Raw genomic sequence first — 23,840 nt, 5'->3', positions numbered from 1 at the left:
TATCTGTTGTTATAGGTTAGCCACTGACCTAGGGGAGATACTTTTGTCTGCAATCGTAAACCCCGTATAACAGCTAGGAAAATCCACTGTCAATCCAGGCAATCCTCCATGTCAATGAAAAATCATGACCAATAAACCACATGCATATGCTATGCATGCCAAAACTAGTGAGGAAAATATACATGAAACTCGGTACATGCAAGAAAAACCCGTTGTAGCTGCTGATCTCGATGTTCCTGCTCTTCCTTTTCCTTCTTGCTCCAAAACTCCAAGTATGCCACACTCCTCCAAGAGTTCTCCAAGAAAACTCTAAGTGTCCAAGAGTATGAGAGAGAGAATAGAGAAAGCTCCAAAACTGAATTGACAAAAGTCTGGACAAAAGCCTCCCAACTAATCCTCAAAAGCCTTTTCATCAATGAGGCCTCTATTTTATTCATTTTCCATTACTACGCTTAAATTTCCTCCTCACAGGAAACCTATGACCTTTCACCTCCCTTTTCTCCTAATTCCATTATTTTCATAAATAAAATGCCAATAAATGCCATTTTGCCTTTCCAAATCCTTTTCCATTTCCTTTGTCATTTTCCTTAGCCATAATAAAGCAAAGTGACACTCCACTAGGATGTTTTTCCCACCATTTATCTTGGAATACATGTCCCATGACCATGGTCTTATATAGTTTTAAATGGATTTTTTAACTAGGGTTGTTATATTTACCTATGGCGAGGATAACAACCCATAGGGGACTCCCAAAATATACTCGATGGTACATGGGACTACAGTCCATAGGAGTGTTGTCTAATGTGTAACCGTTCGATGAGAGCGTTCCCATATACTTACGTGCGTGGAGCATCGTCCAATATACCCTAAGGTACGTGGAGAACGATCATATACACTCACGTATGTGGAACAATATTTCACCCCTGGGATACAACGCTGGCAAAAAATGATATCTCCTACATTAACAATGTCAGAACACATCTCTAGCCTAGACCTCTAAATGTTTGCATTAATGTTACAAATGCTCCTTAGGTTGATTCAATAAATTTTACTGTTTATCTTCAATTAAGTTTTAGTTTTGGGGCTCACCGTGAATGTCACCTGAATATCCTAAAATGCAAACTAGCATGAGGAAATGGAATCTTTCTCATTCAATGAAAATCTATTTAAGGAAGGGAAGAGACAAAGAGTATGCAGCAAACAATATGAAAAATGCAATTCCCTTTTCAATGCAACTGTTCCAATTTCAATGCACACACAAAACCCTAAATTCCAATGCAAAGATTTTTCTTTTCAAGTCACTTAATTTTAAAAAATGAAGAAAACTAAGATGCAAAGTCTAATCACTGATTCAAACAAGATTTTTAGAACGATGACTAGAACACCAATTCATCTAAGCACTCAATGATAAAAAAAAATCAATTTGCAAACAACCTAATGATAAGAACAAAGGAAAATCTTCAAACAAATCCTTACCAAAGGTATCAAAACAAAATAAAACCAAATGGAGGCTTCAGAGGGACCACAAGACACTCAAAAACTCAAGGAAGAGCAACTGGAATCAAAGCTAGATCAAAGATAAATCAGGTCAAAGACAAACGTGTGCATGAACAGGGGCCAATGCAGGTACAAATAAGGGACCAATGCTATGCAATGAAGGCACAAAGAAGGTTTGGATGAGGTGTATCACTTTTTCATAGGACCAAAGGGTGCGTTGGTCTAGGGATGAAAAGTTCTGGCACAAGGATTGCAATTGAGACTCAATGAAAGATCTTTCTAGGTCTGTTCTTGATTGGATAAGATATTAAAGGTCTAGAAACAAGGTAAGACAAACAAAATGGATATATAAACCACCAAGGGAATACATCATTCCCTAGTATGGTTGCTAATTTTTATACGGAATATACGACTACATACATAAATATCTTCCCTAGGCCTGGTGGACTAACCTAGAACAATAGAAAGACAAATGCACTAATGTTTTCCTTAAAGAAAATACATAACGGGATGAAGCCTTCCTGGAATCTGTCGTATACTTCGCTCCATCCTTGGCTTCAATGCTCCAATCCTAGCTCCAATTGTTATTATTAGAACCTGCATAATCAGATAACAAAAGCCAAGGATCCATGAAATCTATGTACCACCATCTAGTCACTTTATTCAATAGATCAACATGGTATTGAAATATATGAAACCATAATATCATATATAGGAAAACAAAAAACTCTTTGCATTAATAGAAATGGAGTGAGCTACAACTAAAAATAGGTGTTGATCCTATAAAAGATCTTCTCCAAGTTGACTTGTCCTTTCCTTGTCACAAAGTGCACCTCTAATCACCCTAATGAATGGAAAGATATCTCCCACAACAATAGAATAAGGGTGGAATCGCTCTCCAAAGCCAACCCCTTGCCTATGGATGGAAGTAATTATATAGATGAAGGAGGTAGTTCATGCATTCTTATCCTTTTACCAATTATGGCTTGAGATCCACTCTTGATAGGAGGATGAGCTCAAGGGATGGGATGAAAATTCCAAGGTAGGATAGGATAGTATTCAAGAATTTTATCTGACATAAATGGTTACAACAGATCTTGGAAGCTTCTGGAAGAAGAGGTTTTGGGATTCTTTCTCTTTTTCCTGAATTTATAGAACTAACATAAGTGCATAGTGGAGCAACCTGTAGGTGAACAATGCAGGCCACAATGGAGAAACTTGGTAGTCAATGTTGTCCAGTAGGAGGCCAGAGAGTGATGGTCCTTAAAATGGCTGAAACAAGGTGTTCTTAGGTAGAAACTTTGGGATTAGAACGAGTCATGCTTAGGGCTTTGTGCAAGGATGATGAGAAGAAGGTCAAAGGATGTTGATTGATCCAGTTGAAGGCCTATTGACCAGATGTACAAAATGGCCTATAACAATAATGAAACCAAGATACTTCACACCTTCATGCAATTTTCTCCTCACAAGAGAAATAATGGCATCTAAAAGATGTGAAAGTTTCTCATCTAAAGTGTGGACATAAAATGAAAAAAAAATGATTGAACTTGATGATAAATCAATATTTTGTTAATTTTAACAAATTTTCACTTAGTTAATCTTGAAACTGAATTCACATCACATAATCAATCATCCAAAATGTGTGAACACATAGATTGAAGTGAAAATAAAAAATTAAAGAAGAAACACTTGAAAACTATCTTCAATTTATTACAACCACTTATGAGAACACCAATCCTCTGTAAGCACCAACTTACAAAAAAATTGTAAGCTCCAACCTATCAAGAAGATTCAGACATCAATCCTCAGTAAATTCCAACTTATAGCTCGTTCACTTATTCAAGAGTCAATATTTAGCCATAGTAAAAGAATATATCACCTCATGGTAGTTACACCTCTATCCTTCAAAAAGCAGTTGTCAACACACTCAACTCAACCTCTCTCAGAACTAGCAACTAGAACACCAGAACTCAGGCTTCAAAACACCAAAAATTGGACTTCAAATTTGACTCGAGCTTGACCTTCAAACCATACTTGAACTCAGTCATCAAACAAGGACATAACTTGGCCTCAACAAAACATAAAACATTTTCCTAGAAATTATGCAAAAAATCATTTTTACATCCCAACAAATATATCCCACAGAGATTCCTCCAACTTGGATATACTTCTCTTCACTTGGTTCATGTTGCATGAACCTCAAAATTGCACCTTCACTACCCTTAAAAAAACTCAAAATTTCTTGATTTAGTGGTTAGAAATGCTTCTTCTCACACCTATTTATAGTGCATATGAGGTATAGACTAGGTTGACTTGTCCACTGGCTAGGCCGATTAGCAAAATGTATAATGGATATTAAAAAAATGATTTCTCCTCAATAGTGAAGAATTGGAAGGCATGTCATATATTGTTGGAAAGGTCTCAAAATAATATTTCCAATCATATATTCTATGCTCCCATTTGAGCAAGGTAATTGGAGTAAAAATGATTTCAAATGTAGGGTATCCAAATGGGCCTACTTGGACAACCTTTGACATCAATAAAAAACATTTTCAATAATATCCCCCTTTGTTATTGATGGAAATACTTTGACGTCTACTTCTTCTGACAACTGATCCCCCTGTGTACATAGTCTCCATACTTCTTTTCAATTTCTCCCCCTGGCTGCATTCCCTCCCCTTTTGACATCAATAACAAAGGGTTACCCCTCTGAGTTTGTGCTTCCTTTATTGAGATAAAGGAGAGATCACTCCCAAATTCTACCTAAGATATTCAAATATTTCTTTGGGAAAAGGTTTGGGAAAGATGTCAACAATCTATTCTTTGGTACCAATATATTCCTTCTTGACATTCTGCAACGAATTTTAATCGAAGGAAACGATACTTTATTGGAATATGCCTTTTTTTTTAGTGCATGGCATGATTATTTGAGATATTGACTGAACTAATGTTGTTGCAAAAAAAACAATGCACTGATCATATTCCACTTTTATGTCCTACAAATTTTGTTTCATCCATACAACTAGGGTACAACAATATGCTATTGCTATGTATTCATCGTCAACTGTAGAAAGATAAACTAATGATGGCTTTCTGCTTGACCAAGAGACAAGACAATCTCCTATGAAATATGCACTCCTGCTGGTGATTTTTTGTCATTAATGCTACTTGCCTAATCAACATTTGTATACATTATTAGTGTGAAATCTATGCTTTTAGGATACCAAAGCACCAAATTTAGCGTGTCATTCAAGTATTGAAATATCATTTTTACTGCTTGCACATGTGATTTTATTGGTGATGATTGAAATATTGCAACCATTCCAACTACCTACAAAATATCTGGTCTCAAAGTTGTCACATATAGTAGACTCTCAATCAGAGACTTGTAAAGTGTTGAATTAACTTAAGGAGATTCATCCTCCTTGCTTAACTTGCATCCAATAATCATAGGGTCACTAGTTGGTGCACATTCTTCCATTCCAAACTGCTTGAGCATCTCCTTGAGGTATTTGGTTTGGGCAATGAATATTCCTTCGTTGGTTTGAGAAACTTGTAGTCCAAGGAAGAAGGATAATTCTCCAATCATTGACATTTCAAATTCCTTTGACATTTCCTGAGAAAATCCATGACTCATATCATCATTATTTCTTCCAAAAATGAGATCATCCACATATACAAGTGTAATTAGTAAGTTTTCCTTTTCCATATTGATGTAGATATTGTTGTCAACAACCCCTCTTTTGAAGCCTTGTTGTTGAAGATAGTGGTCTAGCCTAGCATACCAAGCTCTTGGAGAAGAGATTTCTTCAATTTTCACACATAACCTTTATTTTGGATAATTCAAAACCTTTTGGTTGTTTGGTCTATACTTATTCCTTTAAATATACAACTAGAAAGGTCAATTTAAGATCCATCTAATAAGCTTTAAAGCCTTTTGAACACACAAATTCCAAAAACATTCTTATTGCTTCTAATTTGGCAACTGGAGCAAGGGTTTCTTTGAAATCAACTCCTTCAATTTGTGCATAGCCCTTACACACAAGTCTTTCCTTATTTCTAATAATTTTCCCATCTTAATTCATTTTTTTTTGAATACCCATTTAGGCTTGATCACATTTTTATCTTTCAGTCATGGTACAAATTCCTAGGTTCCAATTTCCTCAATTTGATTCATTTATTCATCCATAGCATTCACCCAATATTGGTCCTTGTTGGTTTGTGCAAAATCTTTTGGCTCTATTTTGGATAGCAAGGCAAAATTTGATTTTCCTGGTGAATTAGTCATTCTTCTATGAGTATGTATACGTACATCAAAATCTCTAATAATTAGGTTCTTTAGGAGATGTTGTTGCACAAATTTAAAAGTTGCTTGGATGGAGACTGTTCTTCTTTTTTCTCATTCTTCCTTTGTAATAATCTCTTCATGGTCCACATAGATGGCATATTTTGAATTCTCATTTGTTTCAGTTCTACTTCTTTCTTTGGCCAAGATTTTTCTATTCTTACATCAATAAATTTCATGACTTTGGTAGTATTTTATTGTAGTATTTGTAATCTTTGCTTCTTGTTGAGTATCCAAGGAAGATCCCTTCGTCTACTCGAGAATCAAAGTTTCCCAATTTATCATCATGTATCTTCATGTAATATTTGTTTCCAAAAATTATGAAATACTTAACAGAAGTTGGCATGCCTTTCCATTTCTCATATTGTGTCTTGTCATTGTTAACTCAAAGTTGTGCTCTGTTCATGATGTAAATTGTTGCAACGACTACTTCTTTCCAAAACTTATCTGGAAATTTTACTTCTAGCAACATTGTTCTCACTAATCTGTTCTTTCTTTCTATGGCTCCATTCTATTCTCGACTTCTCGTGACTAAAATTCATCTCTTGATACCACATTTCTCATAGAATTCATGAAAGTCATTTGAGGAATCTCACCTCATATGTCTGATATTAAACATTTGATTCTAATATCACTTTGATTTTTTAATAAGGCCCTGAATGACTTGAAAGTATCTAGTGCTTCTATTTTTTCTTTAAGAAATACAACCCTTATCATTCTAGTAAAATCATCAATAAGCAACATAAAGTACCTTTCACCTTGCATGACTATTGTTCTTTTTGGTCCACATAAATCGATGTGAACAAGCTCTATTGTTCTCGATATCGAGCACTCCCTTGATTTGTAACGCTTGTTGGTTTCGATATTTTGGGCACATCTCTCATTGCTTATGTTTTGTTTTTTTTTTACCAAACTATTAAAGATCAAGTTTCCTAGCCTTTTATGCCATAACCAACTCTCATGTTCCTATCAATGTAGAATTTTTCTCCTTAAATTTCATCAGGAATATATGCATGTCTTGGAGTCCTTATCACTCTTCCCACTAATCTTGTTGAATTAGTCTTCCTTATTTCACAATCTTTAGTAAGAAAAGTGAGATCATAACCTTGATCACACATTTGACTAATATTTAAAAGATTATGTTTGATTCCTTTAATATACAAAAAAAATTGTGCTTTAGCCCTACCATTTTCATGGTTTACAGTTCCCATTCTAGTGATTTTTGCAGATTTATTGTCTCAAAAACTCACATTTCCTCTATTTTCTTCTTTTACAGTAATAATTTTTGTTTGATCATCATTCATATGTCTAGATCACCCGCTATCAACATATAATTGAATTTGATTTTTTCAAGCATACATAACTAGTTCACATTTTTTTGTTGGTGGTTCTTCCTATTTTTTCTTCCAAAACCATTCTCTTGATTTTGTAGGGCAGTCTTGTGCTAGATGTCCAAAATTGTTGCATCTATAACACTCTATACTATACTTGGATGAATTATAATTTTTGTTATTGAATCCATCAGTATCTCTTATTATGTTGTCTACAAGCTTATTCTTTGAGTTTTGATGATAAATTCTTTCATAAATATTATAAGCTTTACACTCTCTTGCTTGATGTGCAATTTTTTTGCATTAAAAAAATGACCAAGAAAGATAGTTTGATACCTAGTTGTGTATGATTTCCTTAATGGAACAATTATTCTAGAGTTGATGTGCTTTCGATAATTGTTGGTCCTTGTCCCTTATCACATTGTTGCCTGCATTATGAATGGACTTCTTGAGAGCATCATCATAGCTTTTTGTTGTGGTAGTGTTTCTAGACAACTCCTAACTTCTATCCTTTCTCTTGTTGATATTGGAGATTTTAGGAAAGTATTCAATTTCTTTTCCTGGTCACTTGAGAATTAGGGGAATTTTGAAGTAAAAAATGGGTCTCAAAACAAAAAATGAACTAACAAAATTAGTTTTATAAGAACCAATAGGATCAAGATGATGATGACATCCCCAGGGGTAAATGTTTTGGAGGGAAAAGAAGAAAACTACTTTTTGTAATTGTATTTTTGACTTATCTCCTTATAGGGCTACTCAAATTTAAAAAGTGGACCTCTGCTAGATGTGGAATTAAATTCCAAATCTAACTACTACCCACTCTACGTACTTCTAAGTAGACCCACATTGAAAAAAATTGAAAAACATAAAAAAAACGTATGTATTTTCAATTTTTTTTTATGCGAGTCTACTCAGAAGTATGTAGAGTGGTACTTGTTGGATGTGGAATTTAATTCAACATCCAACGATGTTTACACTTGAAATTTGAGTAAACCTGTAGGGAGATAATCAAAACATATAATAATAAGTAGTTTCCTTTCTTTTTCTTTAAAAATTCATAACTCTTATTTTACTATTTTCCTTAGGAGGCCCATTTTAGACCTCAAAATTCCCCTAATGGATTTGCATCTTATTTGTATGAAGTCTCACCCATATAACCAATACCTGTCTTGTCATATGGTGATCTTTGACTGTTGCGAATAACATCTAGGGTTTGAGATATTTTTATGTTTTTGTTGAGTTTATCTAACTCTTTTCTTAATGAGACAATCTTTGCTTCAAGCTTCTCAATTTTTTTTCTATTTCCTTAAGTTGATTGTTCAACACTTCTTCCACGCTTTTTGCTTCCTCTTTTTCAGTCTCAAGAGAGAAGATTTCCTTGGATAATCTTTTGTTCTTCTTCTCAAGGTTATCAATCTCTTCTAGTGCAGTAATGTGTTATGCTTCAAGATCCACCATGCCTTTAACACCTTCTTTTGTTTTTTTCTTTTCTTTTTGGTCCTTTGATTTGTTTATGTTAGATTCTTCATTTGTGGCTAAAAATAGGATCTTTCCTCTATCATTATCAGAATTATATTCTTCTTTCAGAAAAAATCATTATTCTCTTTGAAGTATAGATTCTTCTTTTTGAGGATTTTTCTTCAAAGACCATTTTTTCTGGGTTCTTCCTCATCATCAGTATCTTCGCTAAAAGGGTACTTAGCAACAAAGTATCCTATTCTACCACATTTAAAACATATGAGAGGTAGAGGTAACTTACCTTTGAATTTCGATCCTTCCTTTAGTTTTTTGACTAGTTGTTCCATTTTTGTATCAGATTCATCATTGGAGCACTCCCCAATAATTCATTTTCTTGTATTCTTTGATACTTTAAATGTTGTTTCTTTATGTGATGATTTTTTCATTCTCATTTCATATGCAATGAGAATTATGTAAAGCTCGTCCATTTTTAGATTCTCAGAATCCTTTAATTATTATATGGGAGTGGTCCGAATTTTAGAGCTTTTCGCGCGATATTTTTGGAGATATGATCTGAGGAAGTTGGTCTTTTTGCAGACTCCTGAATTACACTCAAAACAGGTGACCTGGGGAAAATCGTCATAACTTTCTTTCTGAGCATCGGATTGAAATTTCGTAAGAAGGTACAGAAAGAGGACGGACTATAGTTTTATTTTATATATTTTTCAGGGTCAAAGGTTGAAACATTGACACGTGGAACTTCATGCAAGTTCGCTCTATTGAACTAGTCTATAATCAGGTCACTGTGCGAGATTGTGCATAACTCTTTCTTGGAGAATCCAATTTGGATCAAACTAGTGGCATTGGAAAGAGGACACAGAGGGCTACTGTAGCTCATAATTTCAGAACTTAAGGATCTAAAAGGACAAAATTACAGTCGTTTCAAGGTCGAGCTCCTAAAATCAAGAAAAAGCAAGATGAGGAAGTTTGATGGCAAGGATCCGGTAAATTGGATACTTCAGATGGAGCAATATTTTGATCTACATGGTGTAAAACTGTTACAAAAGGTATGTATTGCATCTTCATATTTAGAACCAGATCAATTTTTATGGTACAAAGGGCTTTGTTCTCGTAAACAACTTGTTACGTGGTCAATTTTCATGGAGGAAATGATAGCACATTATGAGGATACAAAGAGCAACACCTTCTTTAGAACAACACCACAACAATTGGAAAGAGTAAAAGGGCTTTGTGACATAGTGGAAAGCAAAATTATGGAAACCCCGAAGTGTACCCGTCACAACTATAAAGATGGAAGTGTTGTTTCTCCTAGCCTTCCACAACCTACAAGGATTACACCACAACAATTGGAAGAAAAAAGAGAAAAATGACTTTGTTACAATTGTGATAGCAAATGCACTAAAGGTCATAAGTGTGTTGAGAAGAAATTATTTTACATAGAATATGAAGAGGAGGAAGAAAAGGATCAAGAAACAACAAAAGAAGAAGATATACGCCAGGACCCCACCCCAGAGAAAGAACAAATGAATCAGACCATATCTTGTAAAGCATTGGAAAGAATTACCACTCCTCAAACTCTCAAGATAGAAGGACATATCAAGAAGAAAAAGGTGCAAGAAGTGAAAGATCACATTGAGAAAGAAGAAATGAATCCAACCATATCTTGTAATTCATTGTTCAAAATTACCACTCCTCAAACTATCAAGATAGAAGGACATATAAAGAAGAAAAATGTTCAAGAAGTGAAAGATCACATCGAACATCAAGAAATAAATCCGACCATATCTTGTAAAGGATTGGAAGAAATTACCACTCCTCAAACCCTAGAGATACAAGGACATATCAAGAAGAAAAAGGTTCAAGCAGTGAAAGATCACATCGAGCATCAACAACAAGTTCTCCAACTTTTAAAGGATAACGCCACTTCGGTGCAAAATCAAACGAAACAACATGCACTTAAAAAATGGCGACCTTACCGAATGGGAAGACTTTTCAAGGATGAGGATGTGGAAGCATTGTTTTGTGCTATTTATATTATCCATCCAGATTGGATAAACGAAGCAAGGGATGAATGGAAGAAGGACAAAGAAGTATGGCCACTTATTCAAAAGTTGCAAAAAATCCAAATTCAAACAATATTGCCAGAAATTAAAGAGGAAGGAAAAATCATATTGGAACCTGGAGCAGTCACAGAAACAAGAACCCGAAAACTACGAAATCTATCAATTTCAGAGTATCTCATCAAGTGGAAGAACTTACCCGTTGAATATTCCACATGGGAGGACAATAATTTTATACAGAAGCATCAAGAACTACTCAAGTGTTGAGGACAACGCTTTTTGAAGGAGAGGGGCATGTTAGGCCCCTATACTACTAGTGTAACCCCTTATTGTTATTAACCCACTTATTATATTGATGTACCCATGTAGTGCCCATATTGTTACTATTGTGCCCCATAGAAGCCCACTATTGTTATTATTGTGCCCTTACATTATTATTGTTATGTCGGCTCTGATTATGTTATGACCCCTTAGACTCCTATATATAGAAAGGAGGTCTTTTCATTTGTATCATCGAAGAATTGTTCATTTATGTAATGTAAAGGAGGTTGCCCCCTCGAAGAGGCTGAATTCTAATGCGTGGATCTCTCTTTTCTATCTTTTTGTGAGCTGGTTTCATAACACACAGAGGAAGAGACCTCAAATATTTTTGAATTACCATTGTTTCTTTAACTATTTCACCAAGTCCTCTAAGAGAATTAACCACTTCATCTACTCAGAGAAAATAAGCAGCAACATCTTCATCATTTATTTTCAGGCTTTAATATTATCTTCGGAAAGTATGAAGGTTTTCCGCCTTTACTTTTTCATCTCCTTCATAGTTGCTTACAAGCTTTTCCCACATCTATTAAGTTGATTCACATTGCGTAACTTTAACAAATTCTAAATCTGACAAGCCATTTAAGATGGAGTACATACATTTTGCATTGGAAACATAACTTGTTTTCCCATATTTATATGCTAGAGGAGAAGATGGAACCTTATATCCATCTAAAATAGATTGTAAGAATTTAGCAACAAGAGACATCAAATGGGTTTTTATTCTTATCTTACAAAAAGCAAAATGTATTCCATGAAACAAAGGAATTTTGATTGAACATTATTGACTAGCCATGGCCCCTGTGATATCTTCTTATAGTTGTTAGACTGTTTTTGAAGAAACCTGCTCTGATACCAATTAATGAAAATTTTCACTTAGTTAATCTTGAAACTTCACATCACATAATCAATCATCAACTATTTATGAACACAAATATTAAAGTGCAAATAAAAACTTGAATAATAAACACTTGAAAACTATCTTCAATTTATTACAACCACCTGTGAGGACACCAATTCTTTGTAAGGACCAACTTACAAAAAAAAAAATGCAGACTCTAACTTGTCAAGAATATGAGCACAATAAGTACCCCCCCAAAAAACTAAACTATTATGTTAAAATTTCTCAAGAGAATATGGCTTGATGTGTAAGGAAATTACCTTAAAGATAATTTTATACACTACATTACACAGAGAAATCAACCTACTATTTTCATAGGATTCAAGGAATCAACCTTTGAGATCATAGTAATGAATGTGGAGTTGAGGATTTCTAGCATCCTCCCCTCTAACTGTACTTCTTCTACAAGTCAAAGAAGATCATCACCAAGAAAATAAAAAAATGGAACTTAGTTGTCCAACCATCCAGCCCTAGACGACAATCCTTTATGAAAGTGTTCACTCCAAAAGGGAGGTCATCTCTGGTCACCTCTCTATATATCTCATCGTCTTCCACATCCTCAACCATCCTAACAGACTTGCTAATAAGACTCATAATCTCCACAAGTGTACATTGATAAGGTTCCTTATAGATTCTTCCAAAGTGTTGAACAATCAGACTTGTTAGGTCTCCAAACTCCTCACTTACATTCCCATCTCATCTTTTAGCTCCCAAATAACATTATTCGATCTTCAGTGAGTAGCAAAGTTATGAAAAAACACGGTTCTTTTGATCACGAGAGGCAATCCAAGTTGCCTGACCTTTTATCCAATCCAGTGCTTTGTCTAGTAGAAGTTTTTTTTTTGCCTCTAGGTCTTTTCATTCAAATAACTGGACGTTATCCAACAAATTACCCTCCACCCTATGCAAAAACTTAGTTAATTTTTCCTAAATATTATTTAAGTTAGCATCATGTTGCTTGTATTTGTTTGTCAACCAAGCCGAGATCAAGTCTTTGATCAACAACAAATTGATTGTAGGTAGAACCCTTAAGGTTTGGATTAAAGGTTCTCCAATGAGAAGTGACCAATTCCTTAAAAGCTTCATCCAATAGTTAGGCAAGATTAAATTTAAAAGGAGACTTGGGTTTATCACTAGCATCATCAAGTTCTATAACCACAAGAAAATGATTAGAGGAGCGACTCCTCCCCACCAAAGTGCAAAAACCCCCAATATGATCACTTCAATTTGAATGTTGGATAAACTTTCCTAGCTGTTTTGAAACCATAGCTAGTCCCGTTCTATATTGACCCAAGTGGGATTTAGCTTGACAGGAGCCATGTCCATCAAACCTATGTTTGTTCCTAGGAAAAATTCAAAAAATTATTGTGTTGAAGATTTTCAGAATTACACTGTGTAGTGATTTTGATCCGTCCAACTTTTCAGATGGTTACTCCATCCATCATAGAGAACCACAAAGCTTTGTGAGTAAACAAGTGCTGAAGAGTCATTTTATAGAGAAAGAGAACCAAGTGTTAATTTGGTTAAAGCTAGAGAATAAACAAGGTCAAGGTTAAAATGGTAAAAAATTATTAAAATTAATTGATAAAAAAATTGATTGTTGACTAAAATAATATTTAAGCAATTAGAGTAAATAAATTAAAATGATGATTTAAATTTGACCAAATTAGAATTAAATAATTTAAAATTATAAAATAATAATAAAATAATAATATGATTAATAATACGTTAAGGAATAATTGAAATTAAAACTTTAAAATTAAATTAAAAGAAAATAATAAAATAATATTTATGAATTAAAAATAAGAAGTAAAGTAAAAAAAAATTATTAAATAATAATATAAGAATATAAAAAGGATTTCAAAAAGAATTCAAATAAGAGGGCGGTGGGGGAAGGATGGGGAATCCCCCAATGAAAAATGAAAAGGGTCAACGGAAGGAGGGAGAGAGAGAAACTAAGAAATGGGAGGGGAATCAAAGGAGGAGGGAGGGGGGTAGGAATCAATGGGTGAGATGGTAGATGTTGGGCGTCCAATATTGGCTAAGCCTGTATCCATCCTCCCTATTGAAGTTGTTGGGGTTTTTCTTTATCTTGAGGGCTTCTCAAATAATTCGAGAGTTATAAAATAGAACAAAGGCTACGATTTTTTATTGCTCAAAACAAATCAAGTGCTTGGATTTGAATGTGTGTTCAACAATGATAGACTTTGATAGATAGTTGTGGTTAGTATCAACTATGTGTTTTTTGAGGCGGGCTTTGAAAGGCCGGCCCGTTTGGGCAATATATGATTACCCACAAGAACAAGGAATCTGATAAACTCAGGATCCCAGCATGGGGTATGATTTGTCTTTAGCAGTCTAGAATAACTGTTTGATGGTTTTGTGGGGCTTAAATATGGTTTTAATGTTCCTTTTATCTAAGATATTTGTTATAAGATATGTGGTTCCTTTAATGTAAGGGAATGAAACTTAGCCACAGGAGGGGGAGGGATCATAATTGGTTGACCTAGGGTTAGAGACAACTTGAAAGGATTTATTGGTCTGAGTAGTGGAATAACCATTGGATTTGAAAGCTTGGCACAGATGGGATTTTTCAGCTGAAAGGTACTAGGGAGCGGAAAATTTTAGAGCTATGCATATGAGGGTTTTGAGAACAATTGACTTTTGAGAAGTGTGGTGATGCAAGATGGCATGAAGATAACAGTTAATGTGGGTCTTTTTTCTATAAACTTGATGGGAAAGGGAGCCATTGGGGAGCCTTGGGTAACGAGGACATATAAGAATGGAAGGGATTTATTCGATTTAATTTCCATGGTGAATTGGATATAAGGGGAAATACTATTAAGATAGGAATGAAAGGTTTCAAGAATAGACACCCCGTGTTGTCAAATGAAAAAAGTGTCGTCAACAAATCAGAACCGACACTTGGGTTTGAGATGCTAAGAGTTAAGAGCTATGGCTTCAAAGTGTTCTATAAAGATGTTAGCAACTACTAGAAAGAGGGGGGAACCCATAGTTGTACCTTCCATATGCTCATTGATGGTACATTTAAAAGAAAAGAAAGTAGAGGTGAGGCAAATTTGAATTAGGTTCAATGTAGTGCCCACTCTAGTTGACTCATATTGATATGACATTAACATTTATTTAGCCCTAAGGCCCACACTTTATTCTTGGAGGACCTCAGGTTGAGGATCCAGACACATGACTCTATTATTAGTGGTTGTGATGTTTATTTATGTTCTCCATGTATATTATGATGAAGATAGCATTATTGGTTATGCATGTTCTCTATTGATATTATGATGATTGTGGCATAAATGGTTATGTTTGTTCTCTATTTGAACTTATGATGATGATACCAGTAAAGGATATGTATGCTCTATATTGATATCATGATGATGATAGATTTGATGGATAGGTATGTTTTCTATTGATGTTACGATATTGATAACTTTGATGGATATGTATGTTTCCATTAATGTTATGATGATGATAGCCATGATGGATGTGTCCCCTATGTTACCTACTTTCATTAGTTTTGGTTCACAATGAACAATGATGTGAATGACTAGGTGATTGTAATGATGTTATTATGACAATGAATAACACTGAGAAACCTTGTTACTGATGATTATTGAGTATGGCAGGAAACCAGCAGAGGCACTCACATATGACGAGTTGACGACACCTGGTTTGATAAAAATTTATATTATTTTATCTTTGAAATTCTAAGTCAATTTTGAAAAACTTGCTATATATGTTTATCTACATTCTGATGATATGTAGTGGTTGCAGGCACAGGTTAGTTGCTTGTCCAAATGAATCACATATGGGTGATGGGGTTGTACAATTGGTTGGAACTGCATGGGAGGGGTGGCACAGTGTCCCTGATATCATCCATTAGCACTCCCGACGTGACTTGGGCTGGAAAGGTTGAAACACCTTCGCCTTGAAGATCACGATGTCGTGAGGGCAGGTCCCAAAGTTGGGTCGCTCATGAGAATTTTACTGGGGGGCGCGCATCAAGGCGGATTCCTTGATCCCCAACACCATTAGTATCACTATAGCAACAAACATAAGAGATGATAATGGTCTTTGTCATTGCACCTATACTTTCAACAATGTAAACTTTGAAACGAGAACTAACATTGTTACCCATTTCGTAGAGATAGCAAAAAAGTGACCTGATTTTGAAAAGGGGTGATGCAGAACACACATGTTTTTTTTAGAGCATAGTTTTTGACACGTTAATTTTTTTTATGTACATTACGTTTTAGAATGGTAGTGATTTTCATGCTGATTTAAAAAAGTGGGTATTCTGCATCAAACCCCTTTTTTAAAAGACCTATTTTTTGACTTTAAATTTTCTAATGTATGAAATGTAAATAATTATTTTGTAAATTTAATAATTTTTGAAGTGGTCGTTTTCTTCATATTTTCTTGTTTTTTATTTTAATTTTATTTTTTTTGTAGTGAAGTTTTTATTATTTTGCATTTTTAAATTAGAAGGTCGATATTTTGAATTTTCAATATTCTACATATTTATACATCCTTAATTAATTTTTCAATTCACATAAAATAATTGTTTCTAAAAAGCAATATTTTTTAACAATGGACATAAAAATACCCATTTTTAACATAAATATAACTAAAAATCTATACGTTTTGATAATTTTTTGCTAGAATTGACATGTCAAAATCACAATTTTTATATGAAAATTTTAACTAAAAATGGTTAAGTAATAGTTTTTTTTAATGATTTTCATGTCAAAAAAATAATAATAATCACTCCCTTTTTTTTTTTTCAAAAAATAATGATTAATTTAAAAATTAATGCGAAAATCACATATTACAAATATTGAACGCATAACAACCTTAAATGAGTGTTTGTTCTTATCATAAAATGTCAAAGTCAAAACATTGCAAAGCTTGATTTCCAAGCATAACTTAAATTTAATCAACAATTTCACGTAATCCAAACTCTTCGTCCTCTACAGTTTCATCATTGTCTTCTTCCACAATATTTCCTGTTTCCTTTTGCTCATTTTCCTCTTCTAATGGATCTTTGATGTCTGTGAATCTTTCAATGTATGTCTTTCCAAACATTCCATGTAATGGTGGTTGGGGTTCTTTTGCCTTTTTTGCCACACGTGATTCACTAAAGTCCCATTTCTTCAACCCAATTTCTTGCATTACATTTAGAAGAAATTGAAGAGCATTAATTATTTGCTGAATGAAATTGCACTGCACTGAATCTTTTTCAATTGCAATGCATTTTCTTCCTTTTTGAAGGCAACATGCTAGTGTTGTACCTAATTATCAATTATAAAATAAATAATGAACCAAATTAGTACAATGACATATTAATTAAAAAATAACATATTGAAATTCAATTCCATATAATAGAACTTACCTGAGCCAGAAAATAAATCCAGAACCCAATCTCCTTCATTTGAACATATGTCTATAAGATAGTTAATCAATAATTGTGGTTTTTGATAAATGTTCACTATTTCTCCTTTTGCTTCTTTGTCTTCACATGTTAGTTTTCTCACAATAACATCATAAGTCAGTATTTGGCTATGACTCTTTCTGTCTACCTGATTAAAAATCATAGACATATGGCTATCATATTTTGCCCAACTATCAATATGAATGAACTCACAATCATTTATAAATTGTTGATCTTCATGGTTAAGAAGATTTGACTTTTGCCTGTAACATGAAATAGTAAAAGTTCAATTAACTTGTACATAAATGAATTTTTTAACATTAATCAAATATACATTTTAAACGTCTTACCATGTAAACTGCATCCTTGAATTTGTTTTCTTCTTGAAGCTTGAAAATATCATTGTCAATTGTGTGTCTGAATGAAATGTCACAAATCTCCATAATGGTGATGACGTGACTTCTACAAATCCCACAACCACTTTACTAAGAGCTTGATAAGTATAAGGGTCACTATCATAGTCAATGTTTGGAATATTAAAACCATGGGGAATATCTGCAATAACTAGGGCATAATCCCTTTTAGGTATGAGTTTAGCAATGTCTTCACAGTCGCCTTGTATTACTTGATATTGAATAGTGTCTAGCCCATTCCAAATGAAATGATTAAGGGTTGGATCAAGTTCAACATTCTTAATACGTTGCTTCCTCAATCTTTTGATCTTTATTTTTTCAATAAAGGTTTTGAAACTATCTGGTGCTCCATTATCATCCTTCCTCATCTTTTATAAAATAAACAAATACATGTGTAAGTTATAAATAAAAAATAGTACACAAATAAATAAAAATGAATGTATAAATCAAGATACCTTTTCAAATGCAAGATAAAAAGCTTTTAATGTTGATGTAGAACTTGAATCTGGATAGTTGCGTACAACATCATCCCAACTATCTTCATTCAACAATCTAACCATTTGTTCTTGAATTTTCATGTAAACTTTGTGACTGCATAGATAAAATAACAAAAAGTTAATATAATGATATGTATAACAAATACTACCAAGAACAACATGTTTTATTTAAAAGATAATTATAATCTAGAAATAAACAAAAATAATTCAACAAACTTACTTTCGAAATTCTTCAGACATTTCCTCTAATGATAATTCCCCTGACCTCACACAAGATAATATTGTTTTGACAATTTTTTCATCTTTCACTCCTTACATCGCCCTCCAAGGTGTGATAGTCATATCGTCTGGAAGCTGCTTCATTTCAGGAGCTGATTTACTGTTGCTGCATATCAATGGCTAAGACTTTTTGACCCTCTGGTTTTTAATTCCAATGTCTTCCCACATGCTAAAAATCTCATCAATCAACTTCCAAACATATCCAGTTCTAAATGCCAATTGGAAAATGTTATCAACACCTCTAAATAAATCACTATTTTTGTTGCCTTTTCCACCTTTTGAATTGGTTCTATTCAATTTGATATCCTATTTCCATACAACATTCTTTTCGGAAATCTGCAGTAACATTTATCCTATCCCCACCACATTTTTTTTGAAATTCACTATGAATAAATCTAACCCTTTGGATGAAAGTCATAGACATCCTATATTCATTATCTGAATTATGATCCCATGCCACTAACTTTGCTTCTGTATTTGATAAACCAGCATAAATGATACATTTCATTGTTTCAAAATGTGGGTTATTAGGATATTCCTTCATCAATTGTCTTTGAGCTTCTACAGAATGGTTCCACCCAAGCACATAAAATTGTATTCAAAACATTTTGATTTATCAAATGCTTCTTTGTTGGGAACTTGAAGTGGATCAATAAGAAGCACATAACTAACCACATGAGCATATGGATTGTACCTCATCAATGTATTCAAGTTGTGAACATGCAGATGATGTGGCTTTCTGACTTGATATTGACATTGTCCTTCACTTGCCTTATAGGTTTGTCTGACATTAAGCTGAAATGTACGACCACCATCAATTAAGTTTCTCTTTGTCAAATTCTATCGAATGACATTTTGTTTTGTTTTGAAAATGCCATCCTCTAAATCAACTCCCGGTATAATGATTTCTCTGCTTTCTTTTGAAGTTTCACTAGGTTCTTGACTGCTGGTAATGACTACTTCAAAATCTTCAACTTTACTTTTCTTCGTCATAACATTCTCAATAGATTTATTCTTGGGCATTGTTACTTTTGGTATTTTACGGCTCTTCTCAGTTCCAATGTCATCTTTAGTAATGGCAACATATGCTTCACTGTCAGTTTCAACTTCATCATCCTCAAAAGTAACTTGTTTACCCTTGCTAGATTTATCCACTAGAGGCCCTTTTTTCTGATTCTTTGGATGTAGTTTTGTAGCATCATCAATTACTATATTTTGCTTGTTTTCCATATCATCTTCTCACACTAAGTAAAAACTGCTGACAACTTTCATGATATCATGCTCTATGAAATGAATGCCTCCCAACCTAATTGAAAAACTTTCAATAAAATTCTGTCAAACAAAACATCATATGTCAATAAAAACAAAGTTAAAAAAATATAGCGAAACACTTTCAAGAACGCAAAATAAAAATATAAATAACAATACTTATGATGTTTTGTGTCATCTTATTTACAATTTGTTTACACAACTTTGTAGATACCTCTCTCGTGTCATACAATGAATATGATAGTCGGTATTTAATCCTTTCATGTGACTTGGGAGCTTTTGTAAGTATGTAAACAACTTCAGTGTCCGGTACCAAACACATATCTATGACTCTTTCCATCACCTCATAAATTCCATTATCATTCGGTATATCAATATATAGATATATATTCACATTTTTGCTTTCTTTTTCTTTCACATACCAGATTCTTAATGAAAATCTCTTTTGAATTCTTCCAGTCTGAAATCATCTTCTTATCACTTGAGGCACTTGAAAGATTTGTAGCCATGAGCTCGGGTGGAGTTTGTTCACCAACGTTTTTTGAAGATGCACCTTTAAGAGTCTTTGGTCCAGAAAGATTCACAGAAATCTTCTTTGATGCAATTTTCCTGAAAAATAGAAACACGTAAATCAGTAAATAACAAAAACATATTAACTTAAATTAACAACGAAAATATATCATAATTTTTTTATTTGTATAATCAGAATCGCTCAGCCACCCCTGACGGGCGAGCGGGTCGGCGCCGGGCGGGTGGGTGGGCGGGAGGGAGGGCGGGTGAGGAACGGCGGGGCGGGGTGGGCAGCCAGGCGGGGTCGGCAGGGGTGGGTGGGCGATTGAGGGAGGACAGGCTGGGTGGGTGAGGGCGGGCTGGGTGGGTGGGTGAGGGCAAGAGGGTGGGTCGGGTGGGTGTGGGCGGCCGGGCTGCGCGGATGTGGGCGGGCGAGTGCACGGGGTGGGTGGTGGGTGGGGGTGGGTGGGAGCGAGCATGCCGGGGGGGGGGGGTGCTGGTGGGCGAATGGGTACGGGCGGGGTGGCTGGGTGAGGGCGGGTGAGGCGGGTTGGGTGAGGGCGGGCTTGGCTAGTGGGGCAGGCAGGGCGGGCTGGGTGAGGGTGGGTTGGGTGGGTGAGGGCAAGAGGGCGGGTCGGGTGGGTGTGGGCGGCCGGGGTGCGCGTATGTGGCTGGGCGAGTGCACGCGGTGGGCGGTGGGTGGGGGTGGGTGGGAGTGAGCATGCTAGGGGGGTGCGGGTGGGCGAACGGGTACGAGCAGGGTGGTCCGGTGAGGGCGGGCAAGGCGGGCTGGGTGAGGGCGGGCAAGGCGGGCCGAGTGAGGGTGGGCTTGGCGAGTGGGGCAGGCAGGGCGGGCCGAGTGAGGGTGGGTGAGCGTAGGGCGGGTGGGGTGCACGAGGGCGGGCCGGGTGAGGATGGGCGAGCGGGGCGGGCCGGGTGGGCGGGCGCAGGTGGGTGGGCGGGCGAGTGGGCGAGGGTGCGGCGGGTAGGCGAGGGCGGGTGGGGCATGCGAGGTGTGAGGGCAGGAGGGTGAGGGGGTGGGCGTGGGTGCGAAGGGCAGGTGAGGGGGGAGGCGTGGGCCGGGAGGGCGGGTGAGGGGTTGTGGAGGGGGTGCGAAGGGTGTGCAGGTGAGGGGGTAGGCGTGAGCGGGGAGGGCAGGAGAGGGGGTGGGGATGGGCGTGAACAGGGAGAGCGGGTGAGGGGGTGCGTAGGGGGTGGAGAGGGCGTGCGGGTGAGGGGGTGAGGAGGGTGGGGAAGGGCGAGTGAGGGGGCAGGCGTGGGCGGGGAGGGCGTGCGAGTGAGGGGGCGAGCGTGGGCGGGGAGGGCAGGTGAGGTGGCGGGCGTGGGCGAGGAGGGCGGGTGAGGTAGCGGGCATGGGCGGGGAGTGTGGGTGAGGGGGTGGGGAGGGGGTGGAGAGGGCATGCGGGTGAGGGGGCGGGGAGGGCGGGTGTGGACGGGGGGTGGGCGGGTGAGGGGGTGGGCGTGGGAGAGGGAGGACGGGTGGGCGGGAAGGGGGAGGGAAAGTGAGGGGGAGAGCATGGGTGGGGAGGTGGGGGGGAGGGGCGGGGTGGTCATGGGGGGGGAAGGGTGCGTAGGGGTAGGCTGGCGGATGGAAGGGTGGACGGGTGTGGGCGACGGTGTGAGGGGGCAGGAGGGGTGACGGTGTGTGTGAGGGGGTGGGAGCGGTGCACAAGGCGGGGGGGGGGGGGGTCAGGTGGGTGTGGGGGGCAGCGAGGTTGGGTGGGTAGGTGAGGGCGGCGCGTGGGTGTGCAGGTGTGGGTGGTGGAGGTCGAGTGGGTGTGTGGGTGAGGGGGTGGCTGGGTGTGAGGGGGGAGGGGTGTGGGCGCGTGGGGGTGGAAGGGGGGTGGGTGCAAGTGGGGATTGGGGGGTCGTGTGGGGATGCGGGGGTGAGGGGTCTGGGGGGGTGGTAGTAGGGGGTGAGAGTGGCGTTGAGGGGGCAGGATGTGGGGGGAGGGGGTAGAGGGGTAGGGGGGCGGGGTATGGGTGGAGGGGGTGAGGGTGTGGGGGGAGCGGTAGGGGGTATGGGGGTGGGTGGGGCTGCGTCGCCCACCCGGCGGCCCGCTCACCTGCCGCGGGATGGGGGGTGGGGTGTGGGTGGAGGGGGTGAGGGTGTGGGGGGGGAGCGGGGGGCGGTAGGGGGTGTGGGGGAGGGTGGAGCTGCATTGCCCACCCCGGCGGCCCGCCCACCTGCCGTGGGTAGCGGGCGGGCAGGCCGCCAGGGTGGGCGCCACAACCCCACCCGCCCCCACACCCCCTACCACCCCCCCTGCACCCACCCTCCCTGCCCGCCTGCCCACCCACCCTCCCCACCCACCCCGCGACACCACGGCGGCCTGCCCACAACTATTGGGCGATTGAGTTTGGTCGGGCCCACCATGCTCACGATGGACGTAATTGTTATTTTTGCTCAGAAAAATTATTAATTTAAAAGAAAAATTATTCTTCATTAAACTAATTTAATATGAAAATTTTCAAGGAAAAAAAATTAATTTACCTTTCAATTGCGAGAATTCTTCGTTGAATGTGTTGTTGATAGCAATGTAGCTACTCCACAAATTCACAAGTCTTTCAATGAACTTCAGAAATCCTGGATGTGATGTGAGTAATAGTGATAATGGAATTTAGTATATAAGTGATATTACAGAGATGTTTTACCGTACGGTTAATGTGGGATAATTTGTTTTAAAATATTATAAAGAAAATATTGTAGAATTTTTTTACAACGGGGTGAATGTGGGATTAATTTGTTTTAGAATATATTATAAAAATTTAAAAAAAATATTCAATTGTTTAGTAAATATTATATACTTTAACTATTAAAATAATTAATGTAGAAGTTGTAGTTTACAATTTTAATTTTAATGATTTATTTCATAAAAAAGTTTAGTTTACATTTTTCAATAAATTGTAGAATAAAATAATGAAGGTAAATAAATCTAACAATTTTTTTTGAGGGAAATATTTTCGCGATACTTTTTGGAGGGAAAATTTCATTTTCTAAGCTATATAATATCTTTAGGAGACTCTCCATTTGTATCATTCAACATCTTGTATTTGAAAGGGATGGATTGTTCTGATAGTGAAGTTTCGATTTATACACCATCAACATCTTCATCACGTAACAACTCTATTCATATTGATGAATATAGCCGGAATTCTTCCACTATGAATAGAAAGTCAATTCTTCCACTTAGTCCTGATTCTAAGGACTATGAGAGCAGCACTGATAAAAGAGGGGATAGAGAATTTCAAATAAATAAAGAGTCACAGATTCCAATTAGTCCTAATTCTAAGGACTATGAAAGCAACAATGATGGTGAGCTTGATGAAAAATTAAAAAAAAAAGGATTATCACGGTGTCCACTTAGTCCTAATTCTAAGGACTATGAGAGCAACAATGATGAAAAGCATGATAGTGAAGTTCAAAAGAATGGAGTGTCACGGTGTCCACTTAGTTATAATTCTGAG

Source organism: Pinus tabuliformis, chromosome 6 (genome assembly GCF_031772625.1).
Source record: "Pinus tabuliformis cultivar Carrire ecotype Pingquan chromosome 6, CPIR1, whole genome shotgun sequence".
Lineage (NCBI taxonomy): Eukaryota > Viridiplantae > Streptophyta > Pinopsida > Pinales > Pinaceae > Pinus > Pinus tabuliformis.
Note: the sequence above shows the minus strand (reverse complement) of the source record.